The sequence below is a fragment of the Loxodonta africana genome, chromosome 12, assembly GCF_030014295.1.
Source record: "Loxodonta africana isolate mLoxAfr1 chromosome 12, mLoxAfr1.hap2, whole genome shotgun sequence".
Lineage (NCBI taxonomy): Eukaryota > Metazoa > Chordata > Mammalia > Proboscidea > Elephantidae > Loxodonta > Loxodonta africana.
This window is the reverse complement of record NC_087353.1, coordinates 20,014,245-20,040,448: the sequence shown is the minus strand read 5'-3', so window position 1 is coordinate 20,040,448 and position 26,204 is coordinate 20,014,245. Positions and strand designations below refer to the sequence as shown.

Genomic DNA, 26,204 nt, shown 5'->3' with positions numbered 1-26,204 from the left:
GCAAAAGGTTGGCAGTTTGAACCAACCCAGAGGCTCCTCAAGAGAAAGGCCTGGGAATTTGCTCCGTATAAAGATTACAGCCTAGGAAATTCTATGGGGCAGTTCTACTCTGTCTCATAGGGTCGCTATGAGTCAAAATCGACTCGGCGACACCCAACAACATCACCTTCTAAGTATTACTACATTATACTACATAATCTAAGTATTTAGTTTACTGTCTTTGCTCCCAGCTAGAAACATATGCCTTGAGAGGGCAGGATTTCTGCCTGGATAGTTCTCTTACCACAGAGCTCAGCACACAGCAGCAGCTATGTGAATGAATGAATGAATGAACGAATGGGGGATCCACCAAGAGAAGGGTGTTATTCAGGGGGCAGAGCTGGGGGCCACTGATGGGAAGGCACCTTTCCCCACCCAGGGATGCTCTTTCCAGGGCCAGCCTCTGCTTCAACTGAGACTACAGAATGTACAGTCCTGCCCTTGCAGAGCTCCCAGCCAGGTGGAAAGAGGAGACCCACATTTGGAATGGCCAGGACCAGAGCCTTGCAGATGGCCATGCTGTGGGGAGCCAAGCAGCAGTGTCCCAGGAGCTCAGCGCCTGCGCCAGCAGGGGGAGCTGAGCTGGCCTCAGGGGGCTTCTTGGAGGAGGCAATCCCTAAGCAAAGCTGCAAGCGATGAGGATGATTTGGGAAGGTGGTAAGGTGCAGGACAGCACCCCAGAAAGGAGGGTGATCATGAAACAAATGTTTTTCTCCTCAAACGATGGTGCTCGAGAATCAAGATGAGCTTTCTCTTTCCCCCATAATTTAAAACCCAAGGCTTGCAGTGCAGAGACCCCTGCAGCTGCAGGACCAGCTCCACTTAGCAAGACACGAGTCAGACGTAAAAGAGTCATCAGAATTTTAAACCACAAGTGCCCCCTGCGCCCATGCCCCAGCCCTCTGCTTCCATTCCTGACAAAGGTGATTACAAAGTTGGCTGTAATCTGGGAGCGGGTTTAAGGGAAGCTGCTTTCTAAATATATGCTCTGAGTTAAGCCAAGCTTTACTGTTTGTGTTTGAACAAGGGCTTTTAACCTCAGTGTTAAATTCCCAGACTGCCTAGCACACGAATAGCAGCGGACTCTCCTGCCTGGCAGACAGAGATGGTCCAAGTTGGATGCTCCGGGAAGAGCAAGTGGATACAGATGTTTTCCCACCTCCTGCGTGAGGTTCTGTTGGCGTGTTCTCTGGGCCTCTTCCTTGGGCTGACATCTCACAAGAAGAAAATGAAAACTATAGGTGTATTCCAGACCAGGGATGGAAGACTTGGGACTAAATTTCCACATGGGGAACCATAAAGGTCCAGCAAGAGAACTTGCCATTTCAGACAGCCATATGTTGAGGGCGACAGGGTGTGAACACAGAAAAGACTGATGATGAGACAATGACGATGATGGACCTTACGTAGCACTTGAGAGTTTACAGGAGTCCCGGGGGAGCAGTTTGAACCCACCCAGAGGCACCTTGGAAGAGAAGCCTGGCAATCTTCTTCTGAAAGGTCACAGCCATGAAAACCCTCTGGAGCAGTTCTACTCTGCACACATGGGGTCACCATGAGTCAGAATCAACTCAACAACTAGTTTGGTTCTGTAAAGTTTACAAGAGGCTTGGTGTTTATTTTCATAACAATCCTGTGAAAGAGGCTTTATAATTCGCACGTCACAGATGAGGAAAACAGGTATTGTAAGGTAGAGCCTGTCAAACAAGGTGAGACTAGTCCCGGCAGATTCAAGTAACTGACAGTCATGTGGAGAAGGCAGAGATGGCTGCTGTGGAGCCTCTGGGGAAGGGAAGTACAAAGGTAGGAACAGAGCCCAGAAAAAAAAACTAGAAAAACCAACCCCATTGTGTTGATTCCAGCTCATAGTGACCCTATAGGACAGCGTAGAGCGCCCCATACAGTTTCTGAGGAGCACCTGGTGGGTTCGAACTGCCGACCCTTTGGTTAGCAGCCGTTGCTCTTAACCACTACGCCACCAGGGTTTCCACAGGGTCCACGGGAGGTGATTTTTTCTTTAAAAAGAATGGTCTGTTCATTATCCATTAGATTGTAAGGGAGTCAGTCAGGCATCAAGAAATCTCTTATCTACCCTTATCCTCTAAACTGGAGTTACAAAAAAGGTGGCAGGCCTCTAAGCCCCAAGGCATTCGAGGCCTGGAGATTTGTTTTCTTATTCAGATTGCAACACTCCTTTGTGGCTAGGAGACCAAGCACCAGCATCAGGCCAGGGGTCTGTCACTTTCTCAACTCCTCCAGTGTCCACCCAACTACAACTACATTCCAGTCCCATCCATGGCCTCTCAGGTCTGGCCAGGAGGCCACTCTTGGGCCACCCACCAGTTAACAAACTGGTGTAAAACGCCCATCCAGGCTGTGCAGCTGTAGCTTCTGCGTACTAAAACCCACAAAAGGGAGAAAAAAGAGGGGACTCTGGCTTTTTCTGATGAAGTGACTCCAAAGAAGTATACACAGCGGGAGAGAGAGGGGGCTAGGAGGCACACACACCCCCATCGCAGGTCACCAACTGCTCCATACTGGGGGGACTCTAGCTCTGTGGGGTTTCAGCAGCTTATGAGGATGCTGAAGCTGAACTAGATGGAAAGAGAGAAAAGACTGCCACCTCTTTGACAAGACCCAAAAGGTGCCAAGAGCTGTCCATATAGTTAACAATCAAGTTCTTGTCTTTAGAAACTATTAAAACAAAATAAAGAAACTATTAAGTGGGGAAAAATCCAAGAATATGCATGAATAAAGTTTTAACTGTATAAAATCATTGTAAACAGACTAATAAAGCACTGTGCTATAGTATAAAAGAAATGCCTATGAATAACAACAGATCCGCAAAACAGCAGAGAGGTATCACCCATCCAACAAGGCAGTACCCACTCTTTCCACTAGCCCGCCATCTTGGCTATGCGGTTTTGCCTACAATACATAATTATGGAATTAGTTTGCTGAATTTCAAGGGAAAATCATCATTCACACTAAAGACAGCAACCCTAGCTTTATGAAAAGGTGTTTGTTTTGTTTTAGATAGGTGTTCCCTCGATATGTTTCTAGCAAGAAAGGCAGGGTTGTGCAGTGTTACTAATTAAGCAAATAGAACCGTGGGCACGATTATGTCAGAAATCACTAAGTCAAGTAAAACATATAACCTTTGTTTCGAAAAATTCAATTCACACACACTCTCTCAGGAATATGTTTATCACATCAAGTGAGGCTTATTCCTTCTCCTGGAAAACTGGGATGCCTAGGAAACCACAGACACGCCCGGTCTCCATGGTAACCTACCTGCCTTGCTGTAATGGATTGAATTGTGTCCTCCCAAAAATATATGTGTGTTGTAAATTCTACCCTCTGTGCCTGTGGTGGTAATCTCATTTGGGAATGAGCCATCTTTTTTTGTTAATGAGACACAATTAGAGTAGGGAGTGTCTTGAGTCAATCCTTTTTGAGATATAAAAGAGATTAAACAAGCATGCAAGAAACAGAGATGGGGGAAGAGAGATGCCGAGCCACGGGAAGATTGCCCGGCAGCAGAAGCTCAAAAGAGACAAGGACCTTCCTCCAGAGCCGGGAGAGAGAGAAGCCTTCCCCTATAGCCAGCACCCGGAATCTGGACTTCTAGCCTCCTAAACTGTGAGAAAATAAATTTTTGTTTGTTAAAGCCACCCACTTGTGGTATTTCTGTTACAGCAGCAATAGATGACTAAGACAGGAGTGATAGAAGAACATGATTCCTGCTTCTGTTTTGAATTCTACAATCACCTGGGGGACCCAACATTTTGAAAACAACATCTGAACACTGGACCCATACTAATTTTTTTTTTTTTAAATATGGTTTCCTTATGGTGAAGATCCTGAAATAATTTACCAAATGTGTAGGAAATTTTGATGACAAGTATATTTTCTTCCTCAGGATCATAAATGGTGAGATCGGATTATAAAGACCTGATTGTTTATAAATCCAAGAAGCCATAAGCAGACACTGAGCAAAGGCAACCTCTGATTGCTCACATGGTCTAGGAATGCTATCTGCCTAGGAAGGCAGCGAATCCTCTAGCATCTCTCTCCTTCATTCCCCCTGAAACTCTTCTTTCAGATTAGCCAGTTTCTCCAGTGGCTGGCCTGGTCTGCATAACCTTCCACTGCTGACTTAATATAGCCTAGACTCAGAGAGATTAAGCCTCTGAAAAATGACTAGCAATCACAGCCTAAGATGGCTTTGGAGGAATGCCATCAAGTGGCAGGGCGGGCCCTAAGAAGAGCTGAGCTGAGACTGTTGACCAGCAAACAAATCAAAAGGGCCAAGCCAACCTCTGAGTTGAGAGCAGCACAGGAAGAGGAGGGGGGATCCCCATCAGCAGCCTCTCCATGTGCAGCTGCTCAAGAGGAGCAGTTGCACTCTCTGGGGCTCCTGAAGGAAGGGCAGGGATGGGGAACAGAAACATCTGTTTTCAAGATGGGAGGTGAAAAACATTAGACTGATGGACAAACAATAAGGAGATTATTCTTGGAAGATAGCCCAGTGGGTGAACACTCCAGTGGTAAGAAAAGAGAAGAAAAAGCAAGAAAATATGAGCCCAAGAGACAGAAAGGGCCACATAAACCAGAGACTCCATCAGCCTGAGACCAGAAGAACTAGATGGTGCCCGGCTACCACCAATGACTGCCCTGACAGAGAACACAACACAGAATCTCTGACGGAGCAGGAGAAAAGTGGAATGCAGACCTCAAATTCTAGTAAAAAGATCAGACTTAATGGTCTGACTGAGACTGGAAGGACCTCAGGGGTCATGGCCCTGGACTCTCTGTTAACCCAAAACTAAATCATTCCTGAAACCAACTCTTCAGATAAAGATTAGACTGGACTATAAGACATAAAATGATACTAGTGAGGACTGTGTTTCTTCGCTCAAGGAGACACTGAGACTATGTGGGCAGCTCCTATCTGGAGGCGAGATGAGAAGGTGGAGGGGGACAGGAGCTGGCTGAATGGACATGGGGAATACAGGGTGGAGAGGAGGAGTGTGCTGTCACATTGTAGGGAGAACAACTAGGGTCATATAACAATGTGTGCATAAGTTTGTGTATGAGAAACTGACTTGAATTGTAAACTTTCACTTAAAGCACAATTTTAAAAAAAGAGACAGAGAGAGAAGAAAAAGCAAGGGCAACAAAAAATGAAAGCAGGGTCTGGGAGTACGAGGACCTGGAACCACTTCATTAAAACCCTCAACATCAAAACAAACAGCAGGAGTCACGAAGCCTCCTTCCAGGTCAGAAAACCAAGAGAACCCTCAACTTCAAGCAAGCAAAAAGAAATACCGTCTAGGCCATAAACAAACGCTGCATTCTACCATCTTAAAATGGTGAATTTCTGGGAAGACTTGGAACATTTTTCTTTAAATCCCGGTTAACAGATTTGCTCAGTATTGAGTTGAGATGAGATCCACAAATTCTAATTATGTATTGTGATAAATTGCCATTCATTCAAATGACCACAGCTATGGAATTTATGGGTTCCAGCCAGCTTGTTGATAGAAAGAAAGTTTGCTAAGCAAATTAAGAGGGTAAACAAGCTTATCTGAGAAATGAGTTCTCAGGGTTCCTGTTAAAACTTTTTTCACCCTAATTGCAAAAGTAATATACATGCTCACTGGTTTAAAAAAAAAAAATTAACAATGTAAAGAAATATGAAAACGAAGGAAAGAGAAATCACCCAATGATCCCATCAGACTAACAGTTTGGTATATTCCCTTCTATTTTCTATGACTTTTTTTTTCTCCCAAACATAATTGAGATGAAACTGTCTGTGTGATTCTGTATCTTGCTTCCTACCCCCATATTTAGGCATAGCGTTTAGATTACTTATTTTCAGCCACTTTAGCAAATACCTTTATCCAGGTGCCTCTGACCCCAGCCATGGGCTTTTCAACCACCTCATATCACACAAAGCTGGAAAGTGAAAAAGCTGGATTTTCAACTATGGTGTTAGTGAAGAATATTGACTATACCCTGGACTGACAAAAGAACAAACAAATAAGTTTTAAAAGAAATACAACCAGAATGCTTAAAAGCAAGGATGCTGAGACTTCAACTTACTTACTTTGAACAAGTCATCAGGAAAGATCAACCATTAGAAAAGAACATCATTTGGCAGAACAGAGGGGCAACAAAATTGAGAGAAATCCTCAATGAGACGCATTGACACAATTGCTGCAACAATTCACTCAAACACACCGATGGTCGCGATTATGGCGCAGGACCAGGTAACATTTCATTCTGTCATACATTAGGTTGCCATGAGTTGGAGCCGGCTCCATGGCAACTAACAACAGCTATCGCTAATATGCTAAATTCAAAGAATTCTTAGTAATTCATTAAAAAGGCCAATTGAGGCAAAATCTGGTCAGTATTACTTTTACATGTTGTCTGAAAACAACACAATAACTTGTCTTCTAGAATACTCTCTAATTCTGCCTTTTCTCTAATTCACAATTAGCCAAAACAAGAAGTTCTACCAGCTTCTTAGAAGGCCACTGATCTATAGACACACCGTTACATTGAGGATGTCAACGTCTTCTTCTGTGGTTTTTCTTGTTAGAGCGTCCTCTTAAGGGCATGGTAACCAGCTTCTATATAAGGAACCCAATCTAGGGCACGAGAAACTAACTCAACTGCCAGTCTTCTTTTACGCTCCCAAGTGTTTATCCCACTGAAATCAACTGCCTCCAAGTCCATCTCTCCTTTATACCATGAGACACTGTCTTCCTAATCCCAGGCTCTTAGCGTTGTTCTTGGCACACTGGAAGTTATAAGAAAATGCTGAATGGACAGATGGGTGGATAAACAAGCACACTGAGTCCACCTCCCTCACTTCAGCACCCTCCCACCCCCATCCCTTCAAAACAAAAAACACACACTAAAAAATTGCTCCACAATTTGTTCCTCAATATTATCAGTTTCTTCTGAATCACAATGCCCATTCTTAACAAGGCAGTTGCTTGGGTGTCTGTGCTTTCTACAAGCGATTCGTTTTCTTTTTTTTTTTTGCACTCATTTTAGTTATTACAATTCTCTCTACGTTGTATGTCGAATGGACCCTACAACTCAAGTTTCCATTTTTAAACACTTTTGCTGAGTTGTGAAGCTGACAGAGAATATAGAGGTTATCTAGCTTTAAGCCCCAGTTTACAAATGAGGTAACCAGGGTCTGGAGAGGAAAAGTCACCAATGCCAGAACCAGACAATAATAATGGGGTGGGGGGTCACTCCACCAACCCATGGAGTCTTGATGGTTTCCAGAAGGCTTCCAGTCCCTCGGTTTTCACTAATGCACAAGACATGTACATGCCAATCACTGCAGAACACAGAAAACATCACTAGTACAATGACTTACCCAATCATGCCTGGCTACTCAGACCCACAAAGCAAGCCCTTCAGGCAGAGGAGGTAAGATGTTAAATTATTCAATTCACAAAATGACCAAGACAGAGAATGCCACCTACCACCCTACAGCTGATAGAAGTGGTGGCTGAGTCACACATCTGGGCACCCATGGTGTTCTAGGCTCTGTTCCAGGAATGGGCGGCCACAGAGAAAAAATCCACAGGGCCCTGCCCACAAAGAGGCCCAACACCCTGGGTAGGGTAGACATGCCCAGCAAGGCTGATTGTGGATGCTCAGCCAGCAAGGTCAGACTCCCACCAGCACCAGAGAGGGCGGCAGCAAAGGGCCTGGAGAACACCCAGGAGGCCACTTTGTTCTCCCAGGAGGCACCTCTGGCTGGCTCTTGGGCCTGGGAGACTGGGAGGGATTTCCCCAGGATCTTCCAGGTCAGTGACCTGCATGGAGCCACTTTCAGAGCCACACTCCACCATCAAGCCATTTGGAACCGCCAGCCTATCATCCTCCTGTGCCAGCTCCTGTCATCACCTCCCCACAGTAGGGAGCCTGCAGGGAACAGCTAATGCAGCAGGAATGGGCTCTGTGACGCAGTGGCCAAAAACTCAGGATGCACTGCTGAGCCTGAATGATGGTGTTGATGACGATGCTGTCCAAGGGAGCCAGACTCTGACTCAGGACAAGCCACAAAGGGAAGGAGCCGTGAGACTATACCACTGCTTGGGGGTCCCTGGCTGAGAGAACCTGGAATCCTTATTCTTCCTAGGCCTCCCACTCCTCTCCCCCCACAGCCACCAACATTGGTGAAAACAACTCCCAAACGCACAAGCTTTCACCTTACAGCTCCGAGAGCAACCAGCCAGGCCACAGTTTTTTAGGCCAGGTAATAGCCTATCACCAAAAATACTAATAAAAGCAGCACATCTTTATCACTGTCTTCAGAAAGAAAGAAGAGAGAAAAGCGGCCCTCTCCCCCCGAAAATAAAAAGGAATCGTACACATCAAAGGTTCAGCATGAAGGAAAACAGAGCCTTAACGTCTGTCCAAGGCCAGTTTTTATCTTTATTTGGGAAGAAGAAAGATACCCAAAGAAGTCCAAGCACTGCCACATTTTGCCTCCGAACCCTGGAAGCAGAGCCCCTGCTGGACTGTTCCGGCTGCATCAAGAAGCATGGAATTGGCACCGAAACAACTGAAGGATTTTTAATAAAGCCACATGCCCGCCACTGCCGCCACCACACTTTGGCAAGGACTGAAAGAGAGAGAAACCCACAGTCCTGCCACCACGGCCACCCTCGGCTCCACGGTCCGGGCAGGGTTTCCTGGACATCCCTGCTCACTCCACCAGGAGTGACTCTCTGGCCACGCATGGTAAATATGGAAAATTGCATAACATTGGAAACGATTTTTTTTTTAACCCAGGCAACTGATTTTAAGACGTCTCATTTTCCTCCAGAAATGGATTATAACTGGGCAGCAAATAAAAAAGATGGGAGTGACAGAGAAGGGAGCTGCAGTCAAGTCTGTTTTCTGGAAACATCTGTAAAATGCACCGATAGGAAGCAGAAACCCAGGCATTTTGCTGCTGGAGGGGGAGAAGCATTGCAATCCATGCACAGCGCTGCACAGAATCGTAATTCCCTGAGTGTTCCTCGGAGCCCTCCTCCAGCCCACTCACACACAACCACACACACATCCTAAACTTGATAAACACTGTCCAAGCACCCAAAAGGGGAGGAGCTAATAAAGTTTGGGCCTCACTATGTCTGAGGAATAACCTGCAGATCCTTTATACAGCCCATAAAGTTCAGGATCACCACGGCCACCTTAGGAAACCTGAGACACTGAAGACCTGATGTTGGGAAGTTCCAAAATGGCAGCTCCCTGGGTTTCAAATTGTGACCCTCCCTGGCTCCCTTCTGGGCTTCACACACACAACCTCCACAGGCTCTGAAATCTAACACCTTGCTGCTACAAGTCTGGTTCCAAACACGCCTACCAAACCTGAACACTTTGAAAAGAAGGACTTTGTGGCAGAGGTGCCACTACCGCCCAAGAATGTTTCAAGTCATAACAGCAGTAGCCACCACTGCCATTTCCTATGTATTTTCAAAGACTCCGTGTCCGTGATTTCATCTGAGCATCTGAGGTGGGCCTTTTGTTGTCATTAGGTGCCTTTGAATTCATTCGGACTCATAGTGACATTATATGACATAGTAGAATGCCCCATAGGGTTTCTTGGCTGTAATCTTTACGGGAGCAGAATACCAGATCTTTCTCCTGTGGAGCCACCAGGTGGATTCAAACCATCAACCTTTCAGTTAATAGCCAAGCACTTAACGATTGTGCCACCAGAGCTCCTTGAGGCTGGCCTAGAGCTCCATTTTGTACAGGAGCAAACGCTGTTTAGGCTCAAAGAGGGTCACCCAGCCAGTAAACGGCAGAGCAGAGTCTATGACTCAAACCCAGGTCTGCCTAACCCCAACACCCCAAATCCTTTCCCTGTGGTATATTGCAAATGAGGGTCTAATGATCCTAATCCCTAGAAAACAAGTAAGACATTCTTAATGTCAGCCACTGAAAGCCTTCTACATCCGTGCAAGAGAGAGATCACCCTGACCTGGTTTCTATACGCCAAACCCAGATCTACCTGGTGCACACTGGGTATGCAACTTCCGTATTTTGGTTATTACATCTATAAAATGGGGTCTCCTCCTACGCTACTTTCCTCAAAAATGATGCAAGAAGAGAAACCCTTCTGAAATGTACAAGGCATCCAAGTACACACAGCCTCACCGCACACAACTCCTCCCTCTTCAAAGGCCTCCCTCCTCCTATTTACCAGTAGACCGACCACTGTACAGGTACTTACTTACTGAGCCATTTCTACTTATTCAGTTCCAAGACAGAGACTGGGGCAGATGAAAATACGGTACACATCATTCCCACCATGAATGAAGCTCATATTGCTTGGGAAGGGATGACAAGAAAGCACAGGAAAAAGGAAACACCAGCCCAGGAGAAGCCACAGAAGGGTACACGGTTACTACCAAATTACAGGCAGGAAAAAAAGCAGCCTGGTCTACTTCTTGGTTCTTCTACTTTCCGGCTGATGGCCTTGGGCTACTTATTTTGTTCTAGAACTCCCAGTTTTTTCACCTAAAAAATTAATTTAATCCCACTTAGCTCAGGTCCTTGCTGCCACAAGAGAAAGCATGCAGCAGGGCTTTATATCACCTGACAATTAAACCACCAGATGCCATCACATCGACACCGACTCATGGCAACCTCATGTGTGTCAGAACAGAACTGTGCTCCATAGGGTTTTTAATGGCTGATTTCTCAGCGGTAGATCACCAGGCCTTCCTTCTGAGGTATCTCTGGGTGGACTTGAACTGCCATCCTTTAGGTTAGCAGCTGAGCGTGTTAACTGTGTGCACCACCCTGAGACTCCCCTGACAAGTTACACACTCTTTATTTTAAATTCTAAGAACTGTGCTAGATACTAAGGAGTTGTACAAAAGAAATGTGAGGAAAGTAACTTCAGTTAGTTCAGCAAACATTCCTTGGATATATTGTAGGAGCCTAGCACTGTGCTGAAAACCCTGGTGGCATAGCAGTTAAATGCTATGGCTGCTAATCAAAAGGCTGGCAGTTCAAATCCCCCAGGTGCTCTTTGGAAACTCTATGGTGCAGTTCTACTCTATCCTATAGGGTCTCTATGAGTTAGAATAGACTCGCTGGCAATGGGTTTGGTTTTTGGGTGTTAGTACTGTGCTATGGGTAGGGAATGAGAAGGCCAGTAAGACTTGTTTGCTGCCCTCAAAGATTCGACTCATTCTCTCACAGGGGGAGATGGACAAGTGCACAGCTCCTTTCTCTTCAGCATTGAAGGAGAAATTCATTCTAATTGGAAGAATCTAGGAAGGCATCAAGGAACAGGCCCTTGAGTCAACCCTGTAAAAAGGCAGGTAGGAAGAAAAGGCAAATCTATAGGACAGAAGGCAGGTAAATGGATGTCTGGGGCTGCAGGTAGGAACAGGAAGTGGCTACAAATGGGCACGGGGGATATTTCGGGGGTGATGGAAATTTACAGATGTTTGTACAACTCTGTAAATTTACTGAAAACCATTGAATTGTACACTTAAAAGGAGTAAATTGTTTGTTACAGAAATTATATATCAATAAAGCTGTTAATTAAAAAAAGAAAAAAAGTGATTAGGGTTTAACAGCTAAAGAAGTCTGGGTGAGAGAGAAGAACAAAGGAACTTGAACAAAGTATCTATCCTGGCCCCACTCTCCTGGCCCTGTCTCCAGCCACTCCAATGCCTCCCACTGTCATGGGGCATGAATACTTTCAAGCACTGGACTACTAACCGCAAGGCTGGCAGTTCAAACCCACCCAAACACTCCTCAGGAGTAAGGTCTGGTGACCTACTTACAAAAAGCTCACAGCTTGGGAACCCTTTGGAGCAGTTCTACTCTGACACACAAGGGGTCGCCATGAGTCGGAATCAACTCAACACTAACCAACAACAACAATCATCCTGGCCAACTGGTGCCAGCTTTAGAGGGCACTTTCTCCAGGAAGGCTCTTTGCCCCTTGGCCTGGGTTAGGAGCACCCCATCATGCCATTTGTCAAGCCCTAGGGGACTGGCTTGTTTGATGGTCTTCTCGTACCCCAACCCAAGACCTTAAACTCTGCACAGGCAGAGACAAAATGTGTCTCGCTTACACAGAGCCTAGCTTATAAGAAGGCACCCAAAAGAACAAGTGCTAAAAAGAATACTTACCAAGAAAAAGAATTGGGGGGAAAAGGAGGTAGGGGGAGATAGTAAGATGATAAAAAGCAAAACCAGTTGCCGTAGAGTCGATTCCTACACCTGGTGACGCCATGTGTGTCAGATTACAACTGTGCTTCGTAGGATTTTTAGTGGCTGATTTCTTGGAAGCAGGTCGCCAAACCTTTCTTCTGAGGCACCTCTGGGTGGACTCCAACCACTGACCTTTTGGGTAGCAGCTGAGTGCGCGTTTGCACTACCCAGGGACTCCTAGTAAGATAAGGAAACCTGTGTTTTAAAAGATGCACTGGTAACAGAACAGCTGTAGTGAAGGAAGGGGAAGCCAGGTTCAGGATAATAAGGCTTCGACATATGAGAAGACGAGGTAACAGGGGTGGCGAGGAGAGGCCAGAGCAAGGCAGAGAACTAGCACAACTCAGCAACCAGTTAGATGGGCAGAGTGAAGAAGGGGAAGAGTCCAAAAATACTCCTGAGATTTCTAGCTTTAAAAAATGACTAGACGCAGAAAAGCATGATCGAATGTCATTGAGGGAGGAAGATTTCTCGGGTCCTGCTTTGCATGGGTGGTAGTTAGCAGGCTGCACGCCACCCTGGAAGAGCACGTTGGGTCTGACGCTCACGAGAAGTCAGGTTTGGGCCAATGGGCAGGCAGTGAGAAGGGATGAGAGACATGGGTAGGTGAAAGGAGACTATGTGTTCTCTAGAGAAAGTTCAAAACACCTCGCAGCATCTAGTACACTGACCAAGTGGACACCTCGCTTGTTGAAGGGAAAACACAGAGCAAGGGAAGATTTGTTTCGGCTAGGGGGAAAGGGTATTGAGGCAAAATCCCAAGGCTTCTGCAAGCGGAACCATGCACCTACCACCTCAAAGCCTTCTTTCTTTCTTCAGGTCATGGCCACCTTAACCATGGAGTAAATATCTAACAGTCTTGAGGGTTTCTTAGCCAAGGGTCAGAGATTCATCACTCACGCCTTAGAGAAGGCTTCTCATCTAACGAGGCAGGTGAGGCTGACCCCAGCACCCTTACTCCTTCATCACCACCACCACCCCACCACCCCTGTCTCTTGGCTTCCTGCCAACCTGGGCTGCCTTTCAAGAGCTAAAAAGAAACAAAGACTCTGAAATTACAGCCCCTGGATTAACAAGGGTCAAGGATGCACTTGGCTTATGAAGGTAAATGAAAACAGCCCCAAGAAGGCATCTTTCCTGCCCTGATGTTGGCAGCAGGGTGCTGCAACATGAGAGAACCGGAGACCTCTTGGAAGGCTGTCTTTCGTTAGTCATGCCTAATAAATGCAGAGATGTGAAGCTCTGCCTCTGAAATTCAGTTTTAGTTGAAATGATATGGCCAGGGTAGAGCTCTCTAAAGAATTTACGGGGCTTCTTAGATGATAAAAAAAAAATCTTTAAACTTGCACCTTACTCGTCATTCCTAAGAAACACTCCACCTGTCAAACCGTACTGATTACCTTAAGCTATATTAAAACCTGCACCAGAAGATTCCAACTGTTTTTTTTTTTTTTAATTAAAGTGATTTAAAAAAAAAAAAAAAACATTTTTCCACCTCATAGGGCAAATGACATTGGGAGACTCCCCCAAAACACATCACACTACCTCCATAAACAATTACTCTCCTGTCATCCCTTGATTAGAAACTCAACCCAAAGGTAAAGAACAAGAGCTACATCAGAGTCACAGATGGACAGACTTACATGTGGATGTGAAAACACTAAAGACACTCGGTGAAGCTGTGGGAGAATTGTGAGCCCCAAAGTAGAGCATGATGAAAATCTATAAATGTCTGCTCATCCTAACTCCAAACATGCCTCCCTTCCCCAAGCACAATGACATCAGATGCCGAGAGACTAGCAAAATACAGTCATGAGCCGCATAACGTCCGTTAGGGCAAGGTCCGACCACATATACATCCATGGTCCACGTGTCTCTTGAGGGTTGTAGTGTTACCTCTCTGTTTAATTTTCGTTTGAAAATATTGCCGTGAAGTGCATCATGGCTCCCAAATGCAGCAAAACCAGGGCTGAAGACAACAAAAGCAAGAGGCAAAGAAGTATCAATTTCGAAGTGAAACAAACGATTATTAAACAATACTAAGGTAAAAAAAAAAAATCCATGAATGCTATTGCATATCCCACTGGACAATCACAACGATCCTCAAAAACAAAGAAAAAATTCTCCAAGCTGTTAAAAGATCGGCTCCACTGAAAGCTACAAGGCTAAGGAAAATGTGAGAGAGACCTGTATCAGTTATGGAGAAATTGCTCCTGACGTGGATTGAGGATCAAACACAGAAGCAAATCCCTCGCAGAATGTTCTCAATCACCGCTAAGGCAAGAAGCATGTCCACACAACAGACAAATCACATAACATTCTCTCTCACAGACCGTATCATGGACGTTAAGCGATGCATGACTGCACACATAATCCTCCATCGAGTCTGGGCTGGCAACTCATAAATTGAAAGCACTATCCCACAACACACAAGCACGGTTTAGAGCTTGCTGGAATGCTAACTTCTAACACAAACCTGATTCCCCACCTACATAAAATTTCAGCTGCCACATAGCTTGATCTTTGGTGCCAAATAAACTTTGGGACTCCTTGTTAGAATCCTGGATTAGCACTGGTTTCTAAGTTACCCTGGCACTTCACTACTTTGAGTAGTAATACAAGGTCTTAGATTAAGTCTGGGGGAAGAAAATAAAATAAGGGGGATATAGAACTGATAGGATACAGAAGCACTCGACAAGGTATTTTATGTGAATGGCAACCCTGGGAATTGTGCAATGCAAAGTCCTGAAGATAGGGAGGTGCATTCCCCAAGGGAGTACTGTGCCTTCACCAGGATGAAAGCTCCCAATCTGCCCCAGGTGGAAATGGAGTTAGGTGAATATAAGCCCCTGGGGAGGGGAGTGTGCACCCAAGTCCGCTCCTTGTCCTTCAGGAGCTTGTGTTTCTAATTCTGCACAGCCCTGTGGCCAGAAACGAGGATGGAGATAAATTTTGAAGGATTTGTCCAAGTTATTTCATTTCTCTTAGAATATCTCTCTAGGAGATCTTATTGGAAATGAATAGGTCCTTGGCTAGAATTTGGGCAAATCTCTGTTATTCTGGAATTTCGACTTATTCTTATGCCTCCACAGGTCAAATGACTCCCCAGGCATTCGATTCTCAATACCAGGTCTCCCAAATTGTTATTTCACGTTGACATTGATTTTTCCACCTGATGAAAGAATAAAAATGGAACCCAAAGGGAGCAGGCCAGGCTAGAACGTGGCACCACGTCCACCACAAGCGACAGCCCAAGCCTGTGGGCCTTCCCTGTGGTGCATTATTCAATGAAACCTCAAGAGCTCAGTAATTACAGGCGCTTGCAAAAGTGAAACAGAAATAGATCGAGGACCAAAACACTGGTTTGCTTGAGACAAAGGATTGGTTTTATCAAGAAAAAGAAAAAAAGAAAGCTATTGGTTCTGTCTCTGAGCTGTGAAAGCCAGACCGATTTTTTGTAAATATGATTATTGAATCTGATTATGGGGACGAGAGTAGGGTTCAGATCAAAAGCCCTTTTCTCCTCTAGGATATAAAATTATTTTATGAGACAGAAAATAGGTTGCATTCTAGGTGTGCCTCCAACACCAAATTAGGATGAAAAATTAGCTTATTAAATCCACATAGCCTGCTCTCACTGCTGCGCTCTCAGCACCTTTATTCTCGATGAAGACAAACCAAAGGCACCGAACCAGAGGTTTCTGCTTGTTTGTCATAAAGCCTGCATAGCATTCCAGCTTCCCTGCAAACCCTAACTGGAGGGGCACTGGATACTTGGGAAATGTATCTGATACCCCAGCGCAGCCAAGCGGTTGACTCCTTCCTCAAAACACACCATGCCAGTGCTCCATTTTGAGAGCCTGGCACACAGATGAGGTCTGCTGCTCCCTTGGTTAAATGCTATTTGTTTTTTCAGACTGGGAAGGGTCCTGAATGGGAGAAGCCATGGAAATGAAGGAAAGGAATCACTGACTCCCTTCTGGCAGGAGGCAACAGAGGACAGCGCCCCTATCAGCTGCCTTCCTGGGTATGAGGGAACCTGGAGGTGAAATGGCAAGACTCTGGCTAGAGTTAACGTTGTAAGAGCTTGGTGCACATTCACTGCAGTTCAATTTTACCAGTAGCAGGTTTCAAAACTAAAGATGTAGGAATTTATATTTTAAAAACCAAGGTATGGGTCTAGGAGGCTGGGTCCCTCCCATCCAGCGTCTGGCGTCATGGGTAAGGTTGCAGGTTGTCCAACGCTGAGCCCAAGGCGGGACTCGCCATTCTGGCAAACGCCCTCCTCTAGGTGGAATCTGATGTTAGCTGGGAAGAAAAGGGGGTGGCATTCCGCATGACCAGGCCCGGGTTGGGAAGCACCGCCAGCCTGAGCTCCGTCTCTGCGGGGAGCGCCACTTTCACACCGTGGCTCTCAGGTTCCACGAGTTGCACACCCTGGGGACTAGCCACTTGTTGAACAAAAGGGCTACCGACTCCAGCAGCTGCCGCTGTCTTCCAGCCAGGAGAGGGACCCTAGCTCGTGCGCAGGAGCCTTTAGGGCTGGAGACGAGCCAGCGCTCGGCGCTGCGCGCTCCTGTAGACCCGCAGGGTGCGCCCGCCGGGGAGATGCGGCTAGGAGGCAGCGAACCCAGCAGCCTAAACTTTCTCGAATCTCTGTGCTTTGCGGTTAAGTTAGAGCCGTGAGAGATGCAAGAAACACAGCCAGAAAGGGAGAAAAAAAAAAGTAAGAGCCCCACCCACGATAAATGAGAGAGAAAGAGAGCTAATTCAATTAACATAGCACCTACTAAGTGCCAGGCACTGGGCCGAGAGCTACCGTTAGGGCGCTCTCTTTTAACTATCACGACAGCCCCCGAGGGAGGGAATGCCCTCATTTTAAAGAGCAGCAAACTGCGACTCAGGAAGGTGGCGTATCTGGCCCAGGTCGCAGTGCAGGTCACGGAGAGGTCAGGGTTCTAATCTGAGAGGAAATCGCCGCCCCACCGCCCCCACCTTTGGCCAGAGCGCACAGGCGGCCCACGTGTGCCGGGCGGACCTGCCGCCTGCGAGGCTAACCCGGGCTTCCCGCCTGGCCAGCGCTTCCCTCCTCTGCGACGCGGCTCTCCCCTGGGCTCCGGCGCTCCGCACTGCGCCGGCCGGCAGAGACCACAGAGCCCCTTGCGCGGGTCCAGGTCGCCCACGCCTACCCTGCCATTCCTCGCCCCGCGCACAGCTGCTCACACACGACCCCCGCCCGGCACCCACGAGCAACTGCGCCCTGACACACAATTCCACAAACGCAGCCGAAAATGTGCACACCCAGTTGCTCACACGGATCCCCACGAGGGCACGCCATTCCAGAAATACACCACCCGTCCGCGGTCATACACAACTGCACCCGCGCAGGGAAACAAGGCACCCCCCAACACACACATACACACACACACACACGCACACACGCAGAGTCACGATTACAGACACACGCGGGCGCACACCGATCCACGCACCCGCAGTCCCCGCAGCCCCCCGCAGCCTGTCCCTCTCCTACCGAGTCCGACGCAGGACGCAGTCCGCGGCTTCCCAAGCCCAAGTTGCGGCGCGAGCAGCGGCTGGGGTGGACGCGGGCCGCTGCGCGGGGACAAGCGTGCCGAAGCCGGGAGGGGTGGCTAGGGGTGCGAGGCTCCGTGCTCCGGCAGCCGCCGCGCCGGCCCTGCGCTCATCGCCGCCCAGAAGGACAAAAGGAAGCCGGGCAGCGAGGGGAGGAAGCGAGGTGCCCGCGGGTCCGTCGCCTGCTGCCGCTGCTGCCGCCTGCCAGCCCCGGGAAGGAAGGGACGGGAAGGCGGGGGCCGGGGGCGGGGGCCGGGGGCGGGGCGCACGGCCGGGGGCGGGCGGTGAAGTTTCCAGCCGACTCGGCCACGCCCCTCCGCCGCCGCTCCGGCCACGCCCCCTCCCTAGCCCCGCCCCCTGCTGGACCTTGCCGTCCCATCTTCCATCCTTACCACCCTGTCCCGCGCTCCTCAGCCCCCTCACCACCCAGCCGAGGTCCTGCCCGGGTCCCCCTCCCTAGTGGATACGAGAGTGGGACGGGGCAGGGGCGGAGCAGTGCACCGGTTCCGCCTCCCTAACCCTTCGCCTCTGGCCTACGAGTGTGGAAGAGGCCGAGAGGCGGTGCCCCAGACCGGACGGCCTTGCCCCGCGCCCCCGCCTTCTAGTCCTCTGCAGGAAGTGTGGCCCGGGTGGCCTAGGAAGGGGAAGAGGCGGGAGTCGCCCAAGCCACGGGGACCGCCTGCCAGGTCCCTCTTCTATTCTTCCCCACCCCGGTCCCGTGTGCTGATACCACCCAACTTTCCTGAGCCTCATTCTGGCAAAGATCCTGGGGCTGGGAAGAAGGAGACCTGGGTTCCAGCTATTGTTGCCTTTGGTAACTCCTTGTGCCATTTTTGCAAGTGCCTTGGACTCCCTCAGCCTTGGTTTCCCCACCTGTAAAGTGGACGGGGAGGACAGGCAGGCTTTCTGGGGTCCTTTCCTCACTGCCATTCAGTGGTTCTTCAGTTTCCCTGCCGGGAAAAGGACTTCCTTAGTTGGGCATCTTATTCCTGGGGACGGCTGGCCTCGTGAGCCTCCGGGAGGGGCGGCCTGGTTTCTCCTGCAGACTTCGCTCATCCCCTTGTCTATGGAACCCGCATGACAAGGCAGGACTGTGCTTCCCGGGATCCCTTACTGGAGCAGCTCCTGAAAATCTAGGGCTTAGAAGAGCACATATATACACACCCCAGCACTACCACCATCGTCACCGCCGCGCGCCCCAAACATTACCAAAGAAAGGTAACCACAGAAACAGCCGTAAATGTGGAAATGGGCCTTCGTGTGAGGCTGAGACGAAACTGTCTTTCTGTGTCTCTAGGGTAAAACTCAAATCCTCCCCCACAAAAAACACTGTGAGTGAGCTCCCACTACACAGGAGGCTTGTGGAGGGAAAATGGGCAGAGCAGCTTTGACAAGGGACCTGACTGGAGGCTTCCAGTGAGGGTCAGGGCCTGAGCCCAGTCCCCCTCTCTCCTTTCTCTCTGTAAGCAGAATGGCAAAGCTAAATCTAGACGGAGGGAGTCTCCTAGTCAGGACTGCTAGGAGAATTGACTGAAATAATGACTGTAGGATGTGTTAGTACCGGGCTGTGGTGGTGTTATAAAGAGCCAGCTCCAGTACCTGGGGGCGCTGACTCCTTCCTTCTAAGCAGAGTCCAGTAGCCAAGGTCATTCCGTGGGCTTTCTGTAGCCTATCCATGCAAGCCCTCAGTCAGACCCCCAGACCCAGCCCCATCAGCCAGGTGACTGCAAGCAGAGGCTGCCGAGGCATTGTCTTAGTCAGGGTAGGCTATGCTGTGCTGTGGTAACACGTAAGATCCCAGTTCTCACTCAGGTTACAATTCAGGTTGGAAGGGGTGGAGAGGACTCCACAGTCTCTCAGGAACCCAAGCATCTTCCATCTAATGCTTGCACCACATTTCTTCAGGGCCTCTGAGGCCTCCATTGGTTCTTCTCCTGGCCTGGTAACAAGAGCAGAGACGGCACGAGCACAGTCTGAGAGTGCCGTTCAGGAGCCAGCCCTGGGGGTGGCATACATCACTTCCACCTACATTCATTAACCAGCATTAGCTACGTGCTCCCAGCTGTATACAAAAGAAATAGAGTCTTCCTGTGTGTCCAGGAGAAAAAACAACGTCAGTTTCGTGAACACATAGCAATATCTCTGCTACAGAAACTGAGCCCACTTCTGCCAAGCCCAGTCTCAGGGGCAGCAGATATTCACACAAAGCATGATAATCGCTATAATCAAGGCTTGGGTTACAACCACCAGGAAGGCTCGTAGTGGAGAGCGTCAGGGAAGCCTTCACAGAGGAGGCGACAGTTTAGCTGGACCTTGAAAGGTAAGTAGAAGTTCACCAGGCAGCATAGGAGGGGAAGGGCATGTTGACACAGAATTGAGGATGAAAAAGTTCAGAGAAAGCTTGAAAGCAGACTGTGGCATGTGCCCAAAACCCAACTTGCTTCTACCTCTGGGCCTTTGCCTGTGCTGGTCCTCCACCTAGCATGGCTCCGGCTCACATGTACCTCTGTCTTCTCTGAACTTCTAGAGAAGCACAGATAATCTAGACCTTCGTCCAGCACTGTATCCCATCTCTGTCAGATGAAGTACAAACTGATCTCTTTCTGTCTGTGTCCACTGCTCCTGCAGGACAAGGATTATATATACCCCTTACGAGCTGCTAAGAGCCCTGGTGGTGCGGAGGTGAAAGTGCTTGGCTGCCCACCAAAAGGTTGGCAGTTTGAAGCCACCAGCCACTCTGTGGGAGAAAGATGTGGCAGCCTGCTTCCATAAAGATTTAGAGCTTGGGAAACCCTATGGGTCAGTTCTACTCTGTCCTATAGGGTCCCTAGGAGTCAGAATTGACTCCACAGCAGTAGTTTTGATGGGCTGCTAACCACAAGGTCAGAGGTTTGAACCCCAGCGGCTCTGCAGGAAAAAAGACCTGGTAATCTTCTCGCATAAACATTTCAGCCTGGGGAACCGTATGGGGCAGATCTACTCTGTCCAGTAGGGTCACTGTGAGTCAGAATTGACTCAACAGCGCACAACTACAACAACATATGAAGCTTAGTGGAGTGCATACAGTAGTGCTCACTAAATAATTTTTGAATTTAATAAACTAAGACAAATAAGAAACCTAAGTCAGGGGAGGGTGTCATGATACACATACAGTTTGTCCTCCACACTATGGCTGTCAGCACTAAGGGCAAACTCTGACTTCTTAATAATGACAGCATCTGACTATCTCCAACATTCTTGAGGTTATGTCCCCATTTCATGGATGAGAAAACCTTTTTAAAAAAACAAAGCCAAACCCATTGCTGTCGAGTTGACTCCGACTGATAGTGACCCTACAGGACAGTGTAGAACTGCCCCCATAGAGCTTTCAAGGAGCACCTGGTGGATTCGAACTGCCAACCTTTTGGTTAGCAGCCATAGCACTTAACCACTACACCACCAGGGTTTCCAGAAAACCCTTACAGAAGTGAGATATCCAAGGGCACAAAGTAGAATCAGTGATGTAAAAAAAAAGAAAAAAAAAGTTGCTGTTGCGCCTACTGTGCCTCATAGCGACCTCATATGTGTCAGAGTAGAACTGCGCTCCATAAGGTTTTCAACGGACAATATCTCAGAGGTAGATGACTGGATATTTTTTCCTAGGTGCCTCTGGGTGGACTCAAACCTCCAACCTTTTTATCAGTTAGCATCCGAGCATGTCAACCATTTGCATGTTAACCCAGGGACTCCAGAAGCAGTGACCAACCAAACCAACCCCACCGCTGTCAAGTTGATTCCAACTCATAGCAACCCTATAGGGCAGAGTAGAACTGCCCCATAGAGTTTCCAAGGAGCGCCTGGTAGATTCAAATTGCTGACCTCTTGGTTAGCAGCCATGACACTTAACCACTACGCCACCAGGGTTTTCTGAATCAGTGACAGGCAGGTCTAAAGTCAGACTCAGTATGTGCTGGGTCCACACAGGCCCTGGAAGAAATATAATTAAAAAAAAAATTATTTGTAGCACTTGGATGTACTTGATTCCAAGTATCCTACTAGGGAGATGCTTTCAAATACATGTGCCCCTAGCTCACACGCTCCTGCTCCGAATGTTTGAGGAAGTGGGGGCCAGCTCGTTTCCATATCCTCCTTTGATTCTGTTACACTGGTTTTTGTTTTTTGTTATGACAGGGTGGAGAAACGTGGCTGCCAGGAATAAAATGGCGATGCTTACTTAGGCTAGTGGCTGCACCTAGGGCCACCTGCCCTTCCCCTGACCTCAGAGCCCAGGCCCTGGAAGCTCCCACGCAGAGGAAACGGCCAGAGAACTCCCTGGCAGTGTCAAGAAACCAAAGAGGTGCCTGGATATTCAAAGGGAAAGGGGAGAGATTTACTGCCATCTGTCAGCCAGCAGAATCACTGGATCCTGCCTGGTGTTGGTAGATAGGCCAGAGGCAGGGAAATTGGATCGGTCATCTTGCTTATGCTCCTCAGTGTTTGTGACTGCCGGTGTTCGTGACTGCGGCTGATACAGATACTGCAGCCCCATGGCTGGCCCAGGGAGCCTGCCTCAGAGGCGGGATCTGATGGCACCTCTCTCTCTCCTTCCCTTCCCTCCTGCTTGCAAGCTCCAGGGGTTAAAGATTAACTAGAACGCCCCCTCTCCTGGGGCAACTGCCTTATATGTGTATGTTTTTCTTTTTCCCATCCACTGTCTGCCCTGCTGCCCCTCTGTAATCTCAAGGCTGGGGTCCCTGGGACCTTCTCCTCAGGACCAGGGGTCTAAGGACCTCATTTTGTTCCTTGAGGAGTTCTTTACCCTCTTCCCCCTGATTTCCTGATCCCTCTCCCCAAACTCAACTGCTAGGAAACAGTGAGAACTGAAAGCGAGCTTGGCTTGGCCAGGCCAGGTCTCTTCTCCCATTGTCATCACCAAAACCACACCTCTGGGTGAACTGAGTCAGACATTCCTGGATGCAAATCTCAGCTCCTCCATCCACTCCCATCAGGACCTTGGGAAAGCCACTTAACCTCAGAGAGGTTCTTCTAATAAATAACTTTATGTGCTTCATGGGTTGTTGAAAGGGTTAAATAAGCAAAAATTGAATAACCTCAAAAAATAAAAGAAAATAAAAATTAGTTTTCTCCCTCCTTCCTCCACTCCTCCCACTTCCCTCCCTGGCCTTTAGTAATCCTGGAGCGTTCCCTTCAGCAACCTCTAATCTAGAGTTCCCAGATGAGGATACTGATGTCTCCCTTGGCTTAAAAGAGGCAATGTACGCAAAGGCACTCAACAAATGATAGACATGTTATTGGTGGTGCAGCGGCGAAGTGGTTAAGTGCTGAGCTGCTAACCAAAAGGTCTGCAGTTCGAACCCACCAGCTCCCCCTCGGGGAAAGATGTGGCTGTCTGCTTCCATAAGGATTTCCCCTTACCCATTATCGTTGACTGGATTCCATCTCACGGTGACCCCGTAAGATAGAGTAGAACTGCCCCAGAGGGTTTTCAAGGCTGTAAATATTTACAGAAGCAGACAGCCACATCTTTCTCCTGTGAAGCTGCTGGAAGTTCTAATCATTGACTTTTTGGTTAGCAGCGGAGCACTTAACCACTGCACCACCAGGGCTCCCTCTGTAAGGATTTGCAGCCTTGGAAACCCTATGGAACAGTCCTACTCTGTTCTATAGGGTCACTATGAGTCGGAATTGACTTGGCAGTGGGTTATACTACCTTGTAATGATGTAATGATGATCAAATATAATTGACCATTCAGTACCACCGGTATGCAGAAAGAAAACCAGCCCAGTGAATTGCAGCCAGGAGACCAGGATCCTGGCCCCAGCTCTGCCATGTTTTAGCTTTGTCACCTAAACAAGACACCTAACCTTTCTGAGCTTGTTTCTTCATAGGTGTTCTGCTCTCAGATTACTGGGAGCCTCCAATGTGCGCTAAAGGAGGGGAAATGGATTTGTAAACTGTGATGTGCACGCCAGAGACTGGGGATGTTGATCCGGTAGTTGTAGCTCCATAAAGAGCTGTTGAGGCAGATGTACTCTTGCTGGTTCGCACAGCTGGAGACGGGCACGCGTCCATGACTCCTGGCTACCCATCGCAGGAGGGGGTGCTGCATCAGCAGCCTGCCAGCCCCAACCCCACGTATGTAAGGCAAAGTCCCCAGCCTTGCACATTGCACAGCAAGCCTGCCATCTTTTCTTGTCAGTGAAAAATGAGAACGGACCAGTGTCTGCTTGACTGCGTAACGCTCATGCTAAAGCACAAAACCCAAAGCCAAACACAAACTGCAGCTTTGACCGCTGTTTCAAGCCAGTTTAAACCAGAAAAGATTCCTTGCCTTTCCAGCTCTGCATTTGGTGCCCGAGAAATCGAGGCATCTGCCCTCCACAGCGCAACAGGCGATTATCTTCCAGAAACATAGTTTCACAGTGGGAGGTGGTGGTAACGACCACGGAGCCCTGCGCATCTGTCTAGAGAATTCCCCTCAGTGCTGTCCAAATTCCAACAGAAATAAAATGCAACCCACATATGTGACTTTAAATCTCCCAGTAGGCACATCTGAAAAAGTGAAAAGACATAGGTGAAATGAATTTCAATGACCCATTTCATTTACATATATACAAAATATTACCGTGTCCACAGGTAATCAATATAAAAATTATGAATGAGATATTTTATATTCCTTTTTCATACTAAGTCTTTGAAATTCAGTGTGTGTTCTACACTCACAGCACATCTCAGTTTGGACTGGTCATATTTCAAGTGTTCAATAGCCATATGTGGCTAGTGCCTCTGACAGTGCAGATATAGGACAGTATATCACAACCTTTAGCTTGCATCAGAATCCCCTGGAGGGCTTATTAAAACACAGATTGCTGGTTCCCCACCTTCAGAGTTTCTGATTCAGCCGGTCTGGGGTATTGCCTGAGAATCTGCGTTTCTAACAATTTCCCAGGTGATGCTAGTGCTCCTAGTCCTTTGAGAGCCACTGGCCTAGACAGTCCTCTGTGGCAAGTAAGAAGTGTACTTCCTTCACTTTACACTGTGAGAAAACCTTGTAATTGCTACAAAGCTACAATAATTAAGACAACATGGTACTGGTATAAGACATAGACATAAACACATTGCCTTCGAGTCGATTCCAACTCATAGCAACTGTATAGGACAAAGTAGAACTGCCCCATAGGGTTTCCAAGAAACAGCTGGTGGATATGAACTGCCAACCTTTTGGTTAGTAGCCAAGCTATTAATCACTGCACCATCAGGACTCTGCATAGACATAGAGATGAATGGAATAAAATTGAGAATCCAGAAATAAACCACTGTACTTGCTGTCAATTGATTTTCAACAAGAGTACCAAGACAAGTCAGTGGGGAAAGAATAGTCTTTTCAATAAATGGTGCTGGGACAACTAAATATCCACATACAAAAGAATAAAATCGGACCCTCACCTCACATTTATAGGTGTTAACTCAAAATGGATAAAAGATTTAAAACTATAAAAGTCTTGGGGAAAAAAACGCACGTAAACATAAATCTTTGTGAGCTTGGATTAGGCAATGGTTTCTTAAATATGAGGCCAAAGGCACAAGAAACCAAAGGAAAACACAGGTAACTGGACTTCATCAAAATTAAAAAGGTCTTTGTGCTTCAAAGGCCACCATCAAGAAAGTGAAAAGAAGGGGAGAAAATTAGGAAACCATCTATCTGATAAGGGATTTGTAAGTAGAATATATATTTATATAAAAAAAAAAACTCATAGAATAAACAATAAAAAGACAAATAAGCCAATTTAAAAATGGGCAAATGAATAGACATTTCTAATAAACACATAAAAGGATGCTTGATGTGATCAGTCATTAGGGAAATTCAGATAAAAACTTCAATGAGATACCACTTCACACGTACTAGAATGGCTATAATAAAAACGATAGGCAATAACAAGTATTGGGGAGGACGTGGAGTAATTGGAAGGAACCCTCATACACTGCTGGTGGGACTGTGAAATGATACATTCACTGTGGCAAACCATTTGGCATTTTTTGAAAAAGTTAAACATAGAGTTGCCATATGACCCAGCAATTCCACTCCTAGATATATACCCAAGAGAATTGCAAATGTATGTTCGCCCCAAAACTTGTACGTGAATGTTCACTGTAGCATTATTCATAATAGCTAAAAAATGATGAATGGGTAAATGAAATGTATATCCATATGATAGACTATTAGCTAGCCATGATAATGAATGAAGTCCAGATACTTACTACTACATGGATGAACCTGAAAATGTTATGC

The 26,204-nt window shown here is 47.4% G+C and overlaps 1 protein-coding gene across 1 annotated transcript in view; it reads right to left on the bottom strand.

Moving 5' to 3' along the window:
• The window catches only part of HPCAL1 (hippocalcin like 1), a 146,720-nt gene extending 128,625 nt beyond the window's left edge, over nucleotides 1-18,095 (bottom strand). Inside the window, exon 1 of the mRNA XM_003411884.4 lies at nucleotides 17,855-18,095. The gene's annotated coding sequence lies outside the window, so the exon portion shown is untranslated. The remainder of the gene's footprint in view (nucleotides 1-17,854) is intronic.
• Nucleotides 18,096-26,204: the final 8,109 nt, after the last annotated feature.